Source organism: Aedes aegypti, chromosome 1, assembly GCF_002204515.2.
Source record: "Aedes aegypti strain LVP_AGWG chromosome 1, AaegL5.0 Primary Assembly, whole genome shotgun sequence".
NCBI classification, from domain to species: domain Eukaryota; kingdom Metazoa; phylum Arthropoda; class Insecta; order Diptera; family Culicidae; genus Aedes; species Aedes aegypti.
Window position 1 is genome coordinate 134,891,570 of NC_035107.1, and position 14,318 is coordinate 134,905,887.

Below are 14,318 nucleotides of genomic sequence, written 5' to 3' on the forward strand. Positions count from 1 at the left end.
TAAAAACTCACGATTATATTCCTTATTCCATTGATTAGCTTATTTTTCCATATTTAAATGCATTCGTTATCTCAAATTGTTCCATTGCATTCGTTTTCGTCTAACCGGCGATGTAAATATGTAAATACCTAAAAGTCGAAATAATTGTTTAGTTTGCGTTCATACAGTTGTAAAATTTAATTAGCTTAGATCAATAATTACCTTATTAAAGTTCGTTGTAGTCATTTCCGTTCATTGTAGATTTGGTCACTTTCTCATTCGTTTCCTTTTCCCACGTCCTTCATTCAATTAGAATTCCTCCTGTTTACGTTCACCTTTGTCCACCATTTTTCCTAGTTTCGATTCCTTTTTCCCGTTGTCCGTCCAATCCTTTCCAGTCACGATCCTTCCGTTGCAAACGTTGAAATCTCCCACTCGTTAGTTCCCAGCTTTTCCATTTTCCGATTCGGGCAGTTCCGTAGTTCTCCGTAGCAGCCGGGGCAATAAAGCACCTGTAAAAATAAACAAACAAACAAACCAACTTACACCCGATAATTTGGAACAATATTGTGTTCCACTCTCCTTATACTTATTGGAACGTCCCGCAGGACGTCACCGATGCACTCCAGCCATTTCAGCACTAATTTCACGATTTTATAACATTTTCCCGATTTTGCACTGTATCGCCGTGCCACGCGTGCGCGATCCACTTTCACTTTCCGTCTTGTTGATTTTGACAGTTCTTTGTTGTTGACATCGCGTGTATGATTCGAGTGTGAGTGTGTCGGAGTTCGACAGGAGTCGGATTCTGGTACACATTATTGTATGCAAGGTATGAATGTTGGATGGTTTTATAGTGAGTATGTGTTATTCTTGAAGAGCTTTCGCAGTCGGTTTGACCTGGCGTTTGAAATCTCTTTTAAGGAGCTTTTTCGTTTCGTGTTTCAGTAAGCGCATATCGCGGATGCATTTCCGTGGCTGCAAACTGAAAACGAAACAGTTTATTTTAAGATAAGAAGTTGACGTCTCGCGTTTCTCGCTACGTGCTGGGGTAGAGATGGTCAATGGACTTATCGGTTTCGTCCACTTAGGTGGAAATTTTCGTGAATGTCGTCTTCGATTATCGGCAATGTCCTGGTGTATGAAGACAATGTTTCGTTATTTGTGTGCGCTTGCTCAGAGTATTGTCGACAACTCTCGAGTTTAAGCCGTTTATATGTTTGTGTTTTCGAATTTAATGTGAATGAATGAGGTCATCAACAAACTTCCGGTCAATTGAACAGTTTCCTTTCTCTCAATATAAAGTCAAGGTTTTCTGGGACATCGAGTATTTCTGGCCACCCCTGTTAGTTTTATTCTTCAATAAACAAGCTTTTTGGTTACATTATGTTTAGATTTTCGCTGGAGACCGGAGACTTACGTCGCTGATGTCAGTGGCAGACAGGTTTCTGTGATGGATCCTGATCTGTAAATAGAGTAATGAGTTGACTTCGGTCGACGATGATCATATATGACCCGAAAATCGATAGTAGTGTTTCTGAGACGACTTGTTTGGCCTACGAAAATTTTGATTGGCTATTTCCATCTCCATTCTCAATGCCAATCAAATTTTCGTAATTTAAGTGGGGAATGATGTAACAAGTACGCTTTCTAATTTAAGATTTATCCCTGTAATATTTGATTTAAATGTTTTCCAAATTAATTGCTCTGCATGTCCGTTCGTTTTTTCTCAATAAATAGAAATAAATTCACCGCATTATGATTCGTCCTTCTGTAGAGTTACCATTGGCATTACGCTTGCATAAATGAGTTCCCTACAGCAGTTACACGCGCCTAGAGAAAAGAACCCAAGCCAGCCCAAATTGTCAACGCGCGCATATTGCGATGTCTCTCGGCGGACATCGACCTGCCCAAAATCCTTTCAGGATCCAATGACCTTTCCCGTTCGGCTTAGCACACTCCTACCGAACTTTGGGGAGAGAATTTGCCTTAACGTCTAATGCGGCCGTTGGAAAGAGAGGTCGCAATGCCATTGAAGTTTCGGGTCCAAATTTTGAGAATTTCGCACTCGCGAATTGGACTTCGTCCCATTTCGCGACCTCGAAGCGAAGGTCACAATTTAGCGGGTATCTGAGGACAATTCCCCAGCCTTGATCGTCCACTTCGTTTCGAACTGTGGAAGAGGCAGAGTGGTTAATTACTTGTTTCGCGTCGTGGTGTGCTTGAATAGGTGAATTCTTAACTACATGAGAATTTCAAGTAGGATTACTAATTAGTTCCCTTTCCAGTAGTGTAGTACAACTCTTTAAGGCTAGTAGATTTCCTCGTGGTGAAAGTGCGTGTGTTTAAACCAATATTCCGGGTAAGAAGCTACTTGGCTATATTGTGGGTTTGTAGTGAAACATGTGCGTTGCACTCTTTGTGTGATAGGATCGTGGCAGCAGTGGCCATTGCCGGCACACCACCATCCACCAGAAAGCCGCTCTTGACCCCACCGTTCGATTTCGGAGGATTCCCGGGGCACACGTGACCGGAAGAGGGTTGCGCCGCGCCATTCTGCGCGCCCTAGACAGGCAAGCCGCCATCGCATTATCGTCAGCGTCAACTACCCAACCGTAGAAGGAGGGAGACGAAGAACGCACGTGCCGCGTTCACGCGTAAGTCCGCGGATCCAGTAAGGACCAACGGAATGGACCGTTGATCGATCCGCGATCGTGTACAGGCCGGGAGCAGATGCCAGCACAGCTCCGTGTCCACCGCTAGTCCACCCCCACCATCCGTAAAACCACCCACTCGTAAATCCATGGTAGAGTAAGTACCAAGCATGCATGTTTGTTCGTTGTGTCGTCCATGCGCATGAGACAGTACGGCACATTCGATAGCCCGTAGCCGTTCTCAATTGTTTAATGATTCATTGAGCACGTTATCGCCAATACCCGAAACCCCACCCGTAGCTACCAAAACCCACACCGAGAAGAAGAGCCCGGGCACGGCAAGCGCCGTAAGAAAGAGAGAGAATGAAGTAGGAGATAACACGCACGCTAGAGTAGGAAAGGGAACAGGAAAGGCCTAGGCAAGCATGTAGTAGGAAGATCAAACCGTTTAAATATATTTGTAGCAACTGTAAGCGTTATGTGTTTGAGCGTTATTTGAGCTTTTATAGCAGAAAGCTTTTGTTGGTGATGCAATAAATATAGTCAGTGGTTCCCAATCTAAATTGTTTGATGTAGTCAGTGAAGAAATTAGTGTCTTGTGAGGGATTTTCATGTAGTTCGTTTCGTTTCGCTTTTCTTGTAGTTTATTGTACTGGGTAAGTCGGCCCGAAATCGACCTTTAACCATTTTCAAATTGGAAACAGTTTGTAATGGAGTGACGTTCATACTGGGCCCGTGATGAGAAATCCGCTCCAGTGATTAAGGTTTCGTAGAATTCTAGGAATTTGTATTTGGAACTTCCAGTGGTATTGATGGCCTTTAGCCTCTACCGAGAAGTACAACGGCTAATTTAACGCAGCCAGTCAGCTTTCTTCCCAAGTTCTTTAAATCAACCCCTCCCTTGAAGGGGTCTCAGGCCGGGCAAACCTGCAAACTGCTGGGTGGTCTCCTTTTAGGAGTGGCGCTAAAGCCATCCACTTACGAACGGGAAGCGCGACGGGCTGGCGGGTTACACCGTCAAAACGTGAAACAATACAAACAGAAGCGAAGACAGCAACTCATCTATTCCGGGATAAAAAGTGCCGCCTGGAAGAGTTGGAGTGCGAAGAGATGGATCAGCTGTATCGTTCTCAAGAAACACGTAAGTTTACAAGAAACTCAATGCATCCCGCAAAAATTTGTGCGCGAGCTGAAATGTGCCGGGATGAGGATGGAGGTATCTTGACGGACGAACGTGAGGTGGAAGCAGCACTACGATGAACACCTAAACGGCGCAGAGGAGGAAGATCAAGACAGCAGGAGGAATGGCTTCATCAGTATGGCGGATGAAGGAGACGTGCCAACTCCCACAATAGGTGGAGTTAAGGATGCTATCAAACAGCTCAAGAACAACAAAGCAGCTGGAAAGGATGGTATTGGAGTGGAACTTATGGGCCCGAACAGGTTGGCCATTGTCTGCACCTATTGAAAGCCAGGATCTGTGATACAGAACAGCTACCGGAGGAGTGAAAGGAAGAAATTTTATACCCAATATACAAAAAGGATGACAAGTTAGAATGTGAGAGCTATCGAACCATCACCATTCTTAACGCAGCCTATAAAGTGCTTTCCCAGATCATCTTCCGCCGTCTATCTCCACTGGCAAGCAGATTTGGTGGGAAGTTATCAAGCCGGTTTTGTGGGCGGGCGATCGTCGACAGATCACATCTTTATGTTGCGTCTGATCCTCCAAAAGTGTCGCGAATATCAAGTCCCTACGCACCACCTATTCATCGATTTCAAGCGGCCTATGATACCGCGAAGAGCTGTGGAAGATTATGACGAGAATGGTTTCCCGGGAAACTGACTAGACTGATCAAAGCAACGATGGATAGTGTACAGTGCTGTGTGAAGATATCGGGTGCATTATCCGACCCGTTTGAAACACACAAAGGACATCGACAAGGCGATGGTCTTTCCTGCCTACTGTTCAATATTGCGCTAGAAGGTGTTATGTAACGGGCGGGCTTCAACATGCGGGGCACGATCTTCAATAAATCCAGCCAATTCATCTGCTCTGCTGACGATGTGGACATTGTCGATAGAACATTCCATGTGGTTTCTGAACAGTATACCAGGCTGAAACGTGAAGCAGATCGGGTTGGATTGATGGTAAATACGTCAAAGACGAAATATCTGCTGACTGGAGGAACGAGCGCGATACAGCTCGCATTGGCAGACGCGTGATGATCGACGGGGATGAGGACGAATTTGTCTACCTCGGATCATTGATAACATCGGATACCTGCTGCAGCAGAGAAATTCGAAGACGTATCATTGCAGGAATCGTGCTTACTACGGATTCCACAAGACCTTGCGGACTGGTGAACTTCACGTCCGTACTAATGTACCATGTACAAGACGCTAATAGACCGGTAGTCCTCTACGGGCATGAGACGGACAATGCTCGAAGAGGACCTGCAAGCGCTAGGAGTTTTTGAACGACGTGTGCTTAGGACGATCTTCTGCGGAGTATGTGAGAACGGCGTATGGAGGAGAAGAATGAACCACGAGCTTGCGCAACTCTACGGTGAACCCAGTATCCAGAAAGTCGCCAAAGCTAGAAGGGTACGATGGGCGGGACACGTTGTAAGAATGCCGGGCAACAATCCCTCAAAATGGTGTTCACTCAAATCCGGCCGGTAAAAGACGAAGGGGAGGGCAACGAGCTAGGTGTTTGACCAAGTGGAGCAGGATAAAGAAAGCGTGGGCCAATCGAGAAACTGGAGGCTAGAAGCCATGGACCGAGTTTGTTGGCGTAACATTGTGGCACAGGTCATGTCTTGAAGGACGTAGAACGAGCAAAGTAAGTAAGTAAGTACTATTGATGTAGTGAGAACATGAGATCCGTTTGTAAATTTTAAACCACATAATAATTTGAACTGCACTCTGAATTCCATCATGATGGTTTATTTTATTCTATCTGTAATGTGGTATCGGAAAAGGTTTTCGTGATTCTGTAAATTACGCCACACATTGGTCCAGATTTTCAAATAGCTGGCAGAAACCACATTCCAAACTTAGTTTTTGATTGAAAAACAAAGTCAAACATTCATCTACTATATTAGATAGTTGAGAACACGTACGAGAAGTTAAAATAAACATGTTTTTCTACATGTTCAACCTAAATTTTTTCTTCAAAACTTAACTAATCATTTTTCACCAAAACCCGTGCAAATTTTGGTCCCAGCATATTTTTTTCTGGTCTATAACTTATTCTCATATAGATTCAACATCTTCAGATGCCAAATTTATATTCAAGTGTCGTTAACCTTATTAAATTATAACTTATTGTCGTAGTACTTCAAATATTTAAAGAAAAGCTACTTCATACCGTACAATCGCTCCCTCGGAGATATCATGCTCAAACGCGCATTTAAGGCTAAGGAATCGATTGAGGAAATTCTTCTCGCCTAGGTTTGCCTAAACGATAGTTGTACGAAAAAGTTGAGAGCCAAAAAACGTATGAAAAACAGCATTTTTGTTAGAATTTTGCCTTATGACAACCACAAAATTGTGACTATGCTCAAATAGAGTCTTCAACCTGAATCATGTTCCAAAACACTTGTAATGGCTTAAGCAGTAATATATTGAGAATGCGTAATTTCTGCCATGAATTCTCAAAACTGGACCAATGTGCACCATCACAATCTTGTTTGGTTCACCAATTTCACTAAGATAGCTTAGGAATTCTCAAACATCCGCTTATTTTCAGCCAAGAAAAAAATCACTCCAACCGATTTACCAGCGAAATAAACGTAACATTTTGCAACAATACAATCGCACGTCACCACGCTTGTTGATATAAAAAAATCCCGAAACGATTTTTCCGAGGATTAATTTGGAAGAACACTGTAAAAATCTTTGGAAGATATGCTAGAGTAATTGCGAAGAAATTGGTATAAATTTTTGGAATAGCCTCTGGGAAAATTTTCTAGAATAATCCTTGTGAAAATTGCTTGAAGTAGCTGTGTTGGATTTCTTAGAGCAAATTCTAAAAAAAACTCTCATAAGTATCCCTTGAAGTACTCTGAAGGAAGTTTTGGACATATTCTATAGAGATTTGATAGTACATTGATTGATGAAATGCCAGAAGAGATCAGCAAAGTATTCCAGAAGAATCTTAGGAGCAAGATTAATAAAATAGGTCCAGAAGCTTTTGCTTGAAGAAGCTGATAATTATATACAAATAATCGTGTAACTATTTATGAAGGAGATTCTTGAAGTTTGTGCTATGGTTCTCGTTCAATGCCAGGAGAAGAAAAATATAATTAACACAAGTAACAAATTAAATTTTATCCAATTGTAAGGAGACACTTCTCTCATTGGTTAGACGAAGTAGATGTGTTAGAATGTTAGATAGTGTGTTGTTGTGCTGAATCATCTGGAATTTATTTTCAATTGTTGTTCGTTTGGCTTATGTAAGCCATGACAACCACGTAAGTGTAGGTATGGAAATGTTCTTAAGTTTTTATATGTTTTACAACTGTTCATTCAACAGTTTGTAACTATTTGAATATATTTGAAATATTGCACAGATCGTTTTAAACCAGAAATGATAAAAACCATTGAGCTGTTCAAAACAATAACAAAATAAATTTAATGGCGTGTGGCTGTTATAAACATGAATAAAATTGAATAACCAGGTGGGTTTGGAAATGATATTTGGGTAAAGATCAGTTTATTTAAGAAAGAGACTTTGAGACTTTCCTTAGCCAAGTGGTTAGAGTCTGCAGCTACAAAGCAAAGCTATGTCGAAAATGTCTGGGTTTGATTCCCGGTCGGTCCAGGATCTTTTCGTTATGGAAATTTCGTTGATATCCCTGGGAATAGAGTATCATCGTACCTGCCACATGATATACGAATGCAGAAATGGCAACTTTGGCAAAGAAATTAATCTCAATTAATAACTATGGAAGTGCTCATAAGGACAGTAAGCTGAGAAGTAACCTCTGTTCCAGTGAGTACGTAACGGCAAGAAGCAAAAGAAGAAGAAGAAGAAGAAGAAGAAGAAGATTTTGAGACAGCTTATCAAAACTAAGACTTGCATTCAATAAACACCAAATCACTAAAAAAAAAATCTGCTACCAGCCCTGTACACGTCGGATCCCCATTCACCGGTTTCGATTTACATTCGCTTGATCCATTCTCTATGCATGAAATTTGCGGTTCTTCGTTAGGAAATCTCTGAAGATAAACAACGGTAGGTGGAATATGTCACCATGCTGTACGGAGCCAATGGACCTGGTGACTGAATTTGTGTTAATTGATTCAGTCCCGACAGATTTTGTCCCGGTGATTGCTACTGATAGGTAACATAGGTGTGTGCGTATGAACAAGTGATATCCGTGAACAACAGGTCCGGCAGTAATGTAATGCAGCTCTAATTAGCTGCCCTAATTCCAAGCTGATCTGAACGGAACGGTTAGTTCCGAGAAAGCTTTTTGCTGCCTCACCAAATTTATGTGGGTTTTCAGTTGAAGTATGTTGAGGTTTTGGTGGACTTTTAATAACCCTCCCGCTATTGATAAATTGAATTACAGTTGATAAAAGATTGTCACTCGATGGATGTTGAAGTTGATTGTTTTATATACAGTTACATTGTACACGAATTTTTAACCACCTAGCTTCCCTAACATCGTGTTATGAATTTACTTGAAGTAAAGTAGGGCAAAGTTCCGTAGTGGAATATCCATATTTACAGAAAAAAACTATAACAGTTGAAAAAAATAATAAAGCGCATAGTGAATTTTTCATTACATTGCCTTCAATTTTTTCTGAATAAACTTGTATGAAAATATTAATATTTTTTATATGTATTCGTGTAAATTATTATTAGCCATCAATCCAAGCGGCAGCAGGTTGAATATAATCATAATCTTTAAGAATTCTTCATAACACAAAACACTAAAACTTATTTCCTACCGTAACAAAACACAACCGCATTGCATCACGCCACGCATTTGAATAAATAAAACAATTCTTGAATTTGCGAAAAAAAAAGTTCAATCGATCTACCGCCTACCAAGCAAAGACTGTCTACCCAGAGCGCCCGGACGTGAACTCAATATTGTCATCTTTTATCGAGTCAAAGCGATTCTTGCTTCTGTTTCAAAATCTGTACTGTGTCCCCTTTTTACCCAACCTCCCAACAAAAACGACTCTCATCTCCTGCTGCAAGATTCTATCTGCAGTCGACACATCATTAAGCCGAGAAGCACCCAAATTTAATTTTCACCAGAACCGCTGCTGTCGTCTTTCTGTCCTTCCAAGGGTAACGCCTTCCCAGCACAACACCAAGTAACCCAAATTACGTGCTTCCTGAAAATCATTTCCCCCACAAGGACGAAACCGGAAGGCCCATCCCTAAGCGTTTAGGACACGAGGATGGGGGAAAAAAGTGGTCCAAGTTCAAACACATAATTTTGCATTAATTGACTCCGCGACGTAATCTAACGGATCGTTTCATAATTTTTCAACCTTCCTCTTGGATTTTTTTTGGGAATGAACATAGTGTTCACTTGACAAAAAAATACACCCCAACGAAAGGGACAAAAAGGAGTGTCTGGATTCGACGACGGACACAGAAGGACGTGTCTTATATTTTTATTTTTCTGATTTAATCCCTGATGGAAGAACTTTCTTCGGAATTGAAGTGCACATCGTTTATTTGTGCATAACAATATCATTCAGTTATTTACCGACAAAATCATCAATTATATTTTTAAAAATTATGAAGACTACATTTAATCGACAAGTAGACTAGAGGAAGTGTACCAACTTAGAATAAAAATTATCATTGAGGAAGTTTTGCATTGAAAATTTACAAGTATTTGAATGACATTTTTATTTCCTTATTAGTATATATTTAAAATTACATTCATTTCTTATAACTAGGTGTTCTGTTTAGAAACACTATCATCTTATTTGGTAACCCTAATTAAGCTTTTATCGACATTTTCTTAGAAACATATTGCATTTCATTTGCGCCCGTAGCAGTTCAGATGTTTTACCAGGTGAGTTGATTGCACCTCCTTTTGAGAAAATAAAAACGTTTTCAATTTAATTAACCTAATATAATAAGCCAGTAATCGTGCCAGTGGAAAGATTGCAATGATTTTTGTATAAAATTATTAATTAATTTTATTTGACATTTGTTCCTATGTTTCAACATTGGATATTCTATGTAACTAGACCATTACCAGGGAGGAAGCTATAGAATCCATTAGCAGAGCTTTCTTCCTGTTATTACAACAGCTTGTCCATATTGGTACAGCATGGCTGGCCTGAAACTTGATTCTTAAGACCAAATTTTGATTTGTTATCGATAGGCGGTTAATACATTTCACATATTTGATTTCAAATAAAGGGCTTTTGGTTTATGTAGGAATATTATAAGTTGAGTTTTGGAAGCAATACGAGAAACCCTCATTTTGCAAATATGAAGTAAATATATTAAAACTTTCTTGCAATCGACTACAGATGACACGCATGCTTCGGCCTTTGGCGGTGAGGCCTGTGTCATCTGCAAACACAGATTTTTGACATCGCTGAGGTTTCTCAGGTAAGTCAGATGCAAAATATTTTGTTATATTGGTCCCAATATGCCGCCTTGAGGAACACTAGCTCTTACTGGAAGGCTTTCAGACTTGATGGAAAATTATAGTTTTTTTTTTTATTTAACGATCAAGCCTTTATACAAAGCATTACAGAATGCTTTTTCTTTGTCATGTCCATGTCGGATTCCAAACTATGCATTGGCAAACATTAAATTTTCGTCGATGTGGACCATCATTCTGATCTCTTCAAAAAGTTTACTGATTAAAAGTAAGCTGATTGGACGAAAGCTAGAACAGAAACTTCTACAGGAAATTTGCCTAATTTGAAAATTGATGCAACTTTGGCATTTTTCTACTTGTCAGGAAAATATGCTAACTGAAAACATTTTTTAATATATAAGCTACTCTCTGGAAGTTTCTTGATGAGAATGTCAAAAATGCCATCATCATCATGTCAATAATGCCATCATCATCAGGGGCTTGCACATTTTTTTTTACAATAATTCTCACTTCTTCCAAATCAGACTCCCAGGAATTTTGGAAACCCTTCTCTAGATTGAGAATGGTTTTTCCAATCCTGATAACTTAATTTTCTTCTGGACTAGTAAATCCTATATTAAAATTGTGCGCGCTTTCAAGTTTCTGCGCTTTTTCGCAATAAGTTAGTATTATTGTTTTCTTTTAGAAATAATTGAATTGATTGAAAAAGGATTGAAAATCGCTTCATGGGATATTTGGAATGTAACAGAGATATGATCAGAATCAAATCAACATGAGGAATCAGTTGGCTACAAAGGTGACTAGAGTCGGTTAAGACCAAATCAATCGTAGATAGGTTTTTAGAAGAGGGAAAACATGTAGAGCTATCAGGGTATTGAATTGAGAAATATCCTGAAGAGTACTCATGAAATAAAATTTCGCCGTTGGAATTACTTTGTAAACGATTCTATGAGTGATGTTTGGCATAAAGTCACCAATGACAAAAAAATTGGCTTCTTGCGAGTCAATTTCCGCAAGTCAGTTTGAAGTAAATTAACTTGCTGCCCATTGCATTTAAAAACAAATAGGAAGCTTTGAAAGTACATTTACCCAGGTGTGTTTCAACAGAAAAACCCAAAGTTTCAAAACTGTGGTTTAAAATGACGAAAACATTTGATGTTTTATACGCCTATGAATGATATTTACAAATCTTCCACATGCCATCAGCCAAAAAAGTTGGATCTCTTTTGAGTTGGATCCAGGTACACAGTTTGAACGCAACGTGTAAAATTCTGAGACATATAATGCACATAATTGGAGCGTGGTATATCATGGATATTTACATGATATGTCAAGTAAACTTCTATTATGTGTCACGTAATTAGCAGGTTCTTGTGTGATTACGTGACATGTAACAAATATTACATGATTCCAGGCTTAAATTTACATGACATCATGTTTACATCGAATAAATGAAGTTCACATGACGTGTAATCTTCATTATTTTAACTGTGTATCAAATAGGTTTCAGTAATAATTGCTATGTGAATGTTTTGAGTTGTTATACAATTAAACAGCCTTAAAATACCATAAAAATATTTGGATCGGCTACGATTGATAGATTTTGCCGCCTCCAAGAACATGGCCATTCGTAGCACCTATTTCCAGCACAGCCTCCCGTATCGAACACGTTTTGGTCGATGGACTTCACTTCTCCGACATAACCGACGTCAGATCCTATCGCGCTAACATTGACTCCGACCACTACCTGGTGATGGTGAAACTTTGTCCAAAACTATCCGTCATCAATGATGTACGGTACCGACGCCCGCCCCGGTACAATCTCGAGCGGCTGAAACAACCGATGTCGCCAATGCGTACGTGCAACATCTTGAGGCAGCGTTGCCGGATGAGGGCGAGCTCGATAGGGCCCCTCTTGAGGACTGCTGGAGGAAAGTCAAAGCAGCCATTAACGACGCTGCTGAAAGCATTGTCTGATATGTGGAACGGAGCTGAAGAAACGATTGGTTCGACGAGGAGTGCCAGGAGGTTTTAGAGGAGAAGAATGAAGCGCGGGCTGCAATGGTACGCGGCAAAACGTAGAACGATACCGACTGAAGCAGAAACAGCAAACCCGCCTATTCCGGGACAAAAAAAACGCCGCCTGGAAGAGGTAGAATGCCAAGAGATGGAGTTGCTGTACCGTTCTCAAGAAACGCGGAAGTTCTATCAGAAGCTCAACACATCCCGCAAAGGCTTCGTGCCGGGAGCTGAAATGTGCCGGGATAAGGATGGGAGCATCTTGACGGACGGACGCGAGGTAATCGAAAGGTGGAAGCAGCACTACGATGAACACCTGAAGGCGCAAAAAACACAGGCAGAGATGGTCAGAGTAGCGAAAGCGATGGCTACATCAGCACAGCGGACAGTGGAAACCAACCAGCTCCCACGAGGGTGGAAGTTAAGGATGCCATTCATCAGCTCAAGAACAACAAGGCCGCTGGCATGGATGGTATCGGAGCCGAACTCATCAAGATTGGCCCGGACAGGTTGGCCGCTTGTATGCATCGGCTGATAGTCAGAATCTAAGAAACGGAACAGCTACCGGAGGAGTGGAAGCAAGGTGTTATATGCCCTATCTACAAAAAGGGCGACAAACTGGAGTGTGAAAATTATCGTGTAATCACCATCCTAAACGCCGCCTACAAAGTGCTATCCCAGATTCTTTTCCGTCGTCTATCACCTATAGCAAATGACTTCGAGGGAAGTTATCAAGCAGGTTACATGGACGGCCGCTCGACTACGGACCAGATCTTTTCCGTGCGGCAAATCCTCCAGAAATGCCGTGAGTACCAGGTTTGTACGCACCATTTGTTCATCGATTTCAAGGCGGCATACGATAGTATCGACCGCGTTAAGCTATGGAAAATCATGAACGAGAACAGCTTTCCCGGGAAGCTCACAAGATTGATCAGAGTAATGATGGACAGTGTGCAAAACTGCGTGAAGATCTCGGGCGAACACTCCAGTTCGTTCGAGTCTCGGCGGGGACTACGACAGGGCGACGGACTTTCGTTCCTGTTGTTCAATATTGCGCTGAAAGTGTCATGCGGAGAGCGGGACTTAACAGTCGAGGCACGATTTTCACGAGATCCGGACAGTTTGTTTGTTTCGCGGACGACATGGATATTATTGGGAGAAAATTTGAAACGGTGGCAATTTTGTTCACCCGCCTAAAACGCGAAGCAACAAGAGTCGGGCTAATGGTGAATGCGTCGAAAACAAAGTACATGCTGATAGGCGGAACTGAGCGCGACAGGGCCCGCCTAGGAAGCAGTGTTACGATCGACGGGGATTCCTTCGAGGTGGTGGACGAGTTCGTCTACTTCGGATCCTTGTTGACGGCTGACAACAATGTTAGTCGGGAAATACGAAGGCCATCAGTGGAAGTCGTGCCTACTATGGGCTCCAGAAGAAACTGCGGTCAAGAAAGATTCACCCCCGCACCAAACGCACGATGTACAAAATGCTCATAAGACCGGTAGTTCTCTATGGGCATGAGATGTGGACTATGCTCGAGGACTTGCAAGCTCTTGGGGTTTTTGAACGCCGATACTAAGGACGATCTTCGTCGGCGTGCAGGAGAACGGCGTGTGGCGGCGAAGAATGAACCACAAGCTCGCTCAACTCTACGGCGAACCCTGTTTCGTGAAGGTAGCTAAAGCTGGAAAGATACGCTGTGCAGGGCATGTTTCAAGCATGCCGGACTACAACCCTGTAAAGATGGTGTTCGCTACGAATCCGGTCGGAACAAGAAGGCGTGGGAAGCAGCGAGCTAGGTGGATTGACCAGGTGCATCAGGACCTGGAGAACGTGGGTCACAGTCGAGGATGGAGATAAGCGGCCATGGCGAGGCTTTATCAAGATAATTGATGTAAAGCCAAATAAGTGAGTTATAAGTTATATGACAAATTATGGGTTCATTCAAAATGAATTGTTATACAATCTTTCAACGACAAGAGACTACTTTGAAAATTTTTAGATATCAAAATAATTTGATCATAATGATGTTTTTGAATGTTTTTTGATTGATAAACAAATTGAGAGA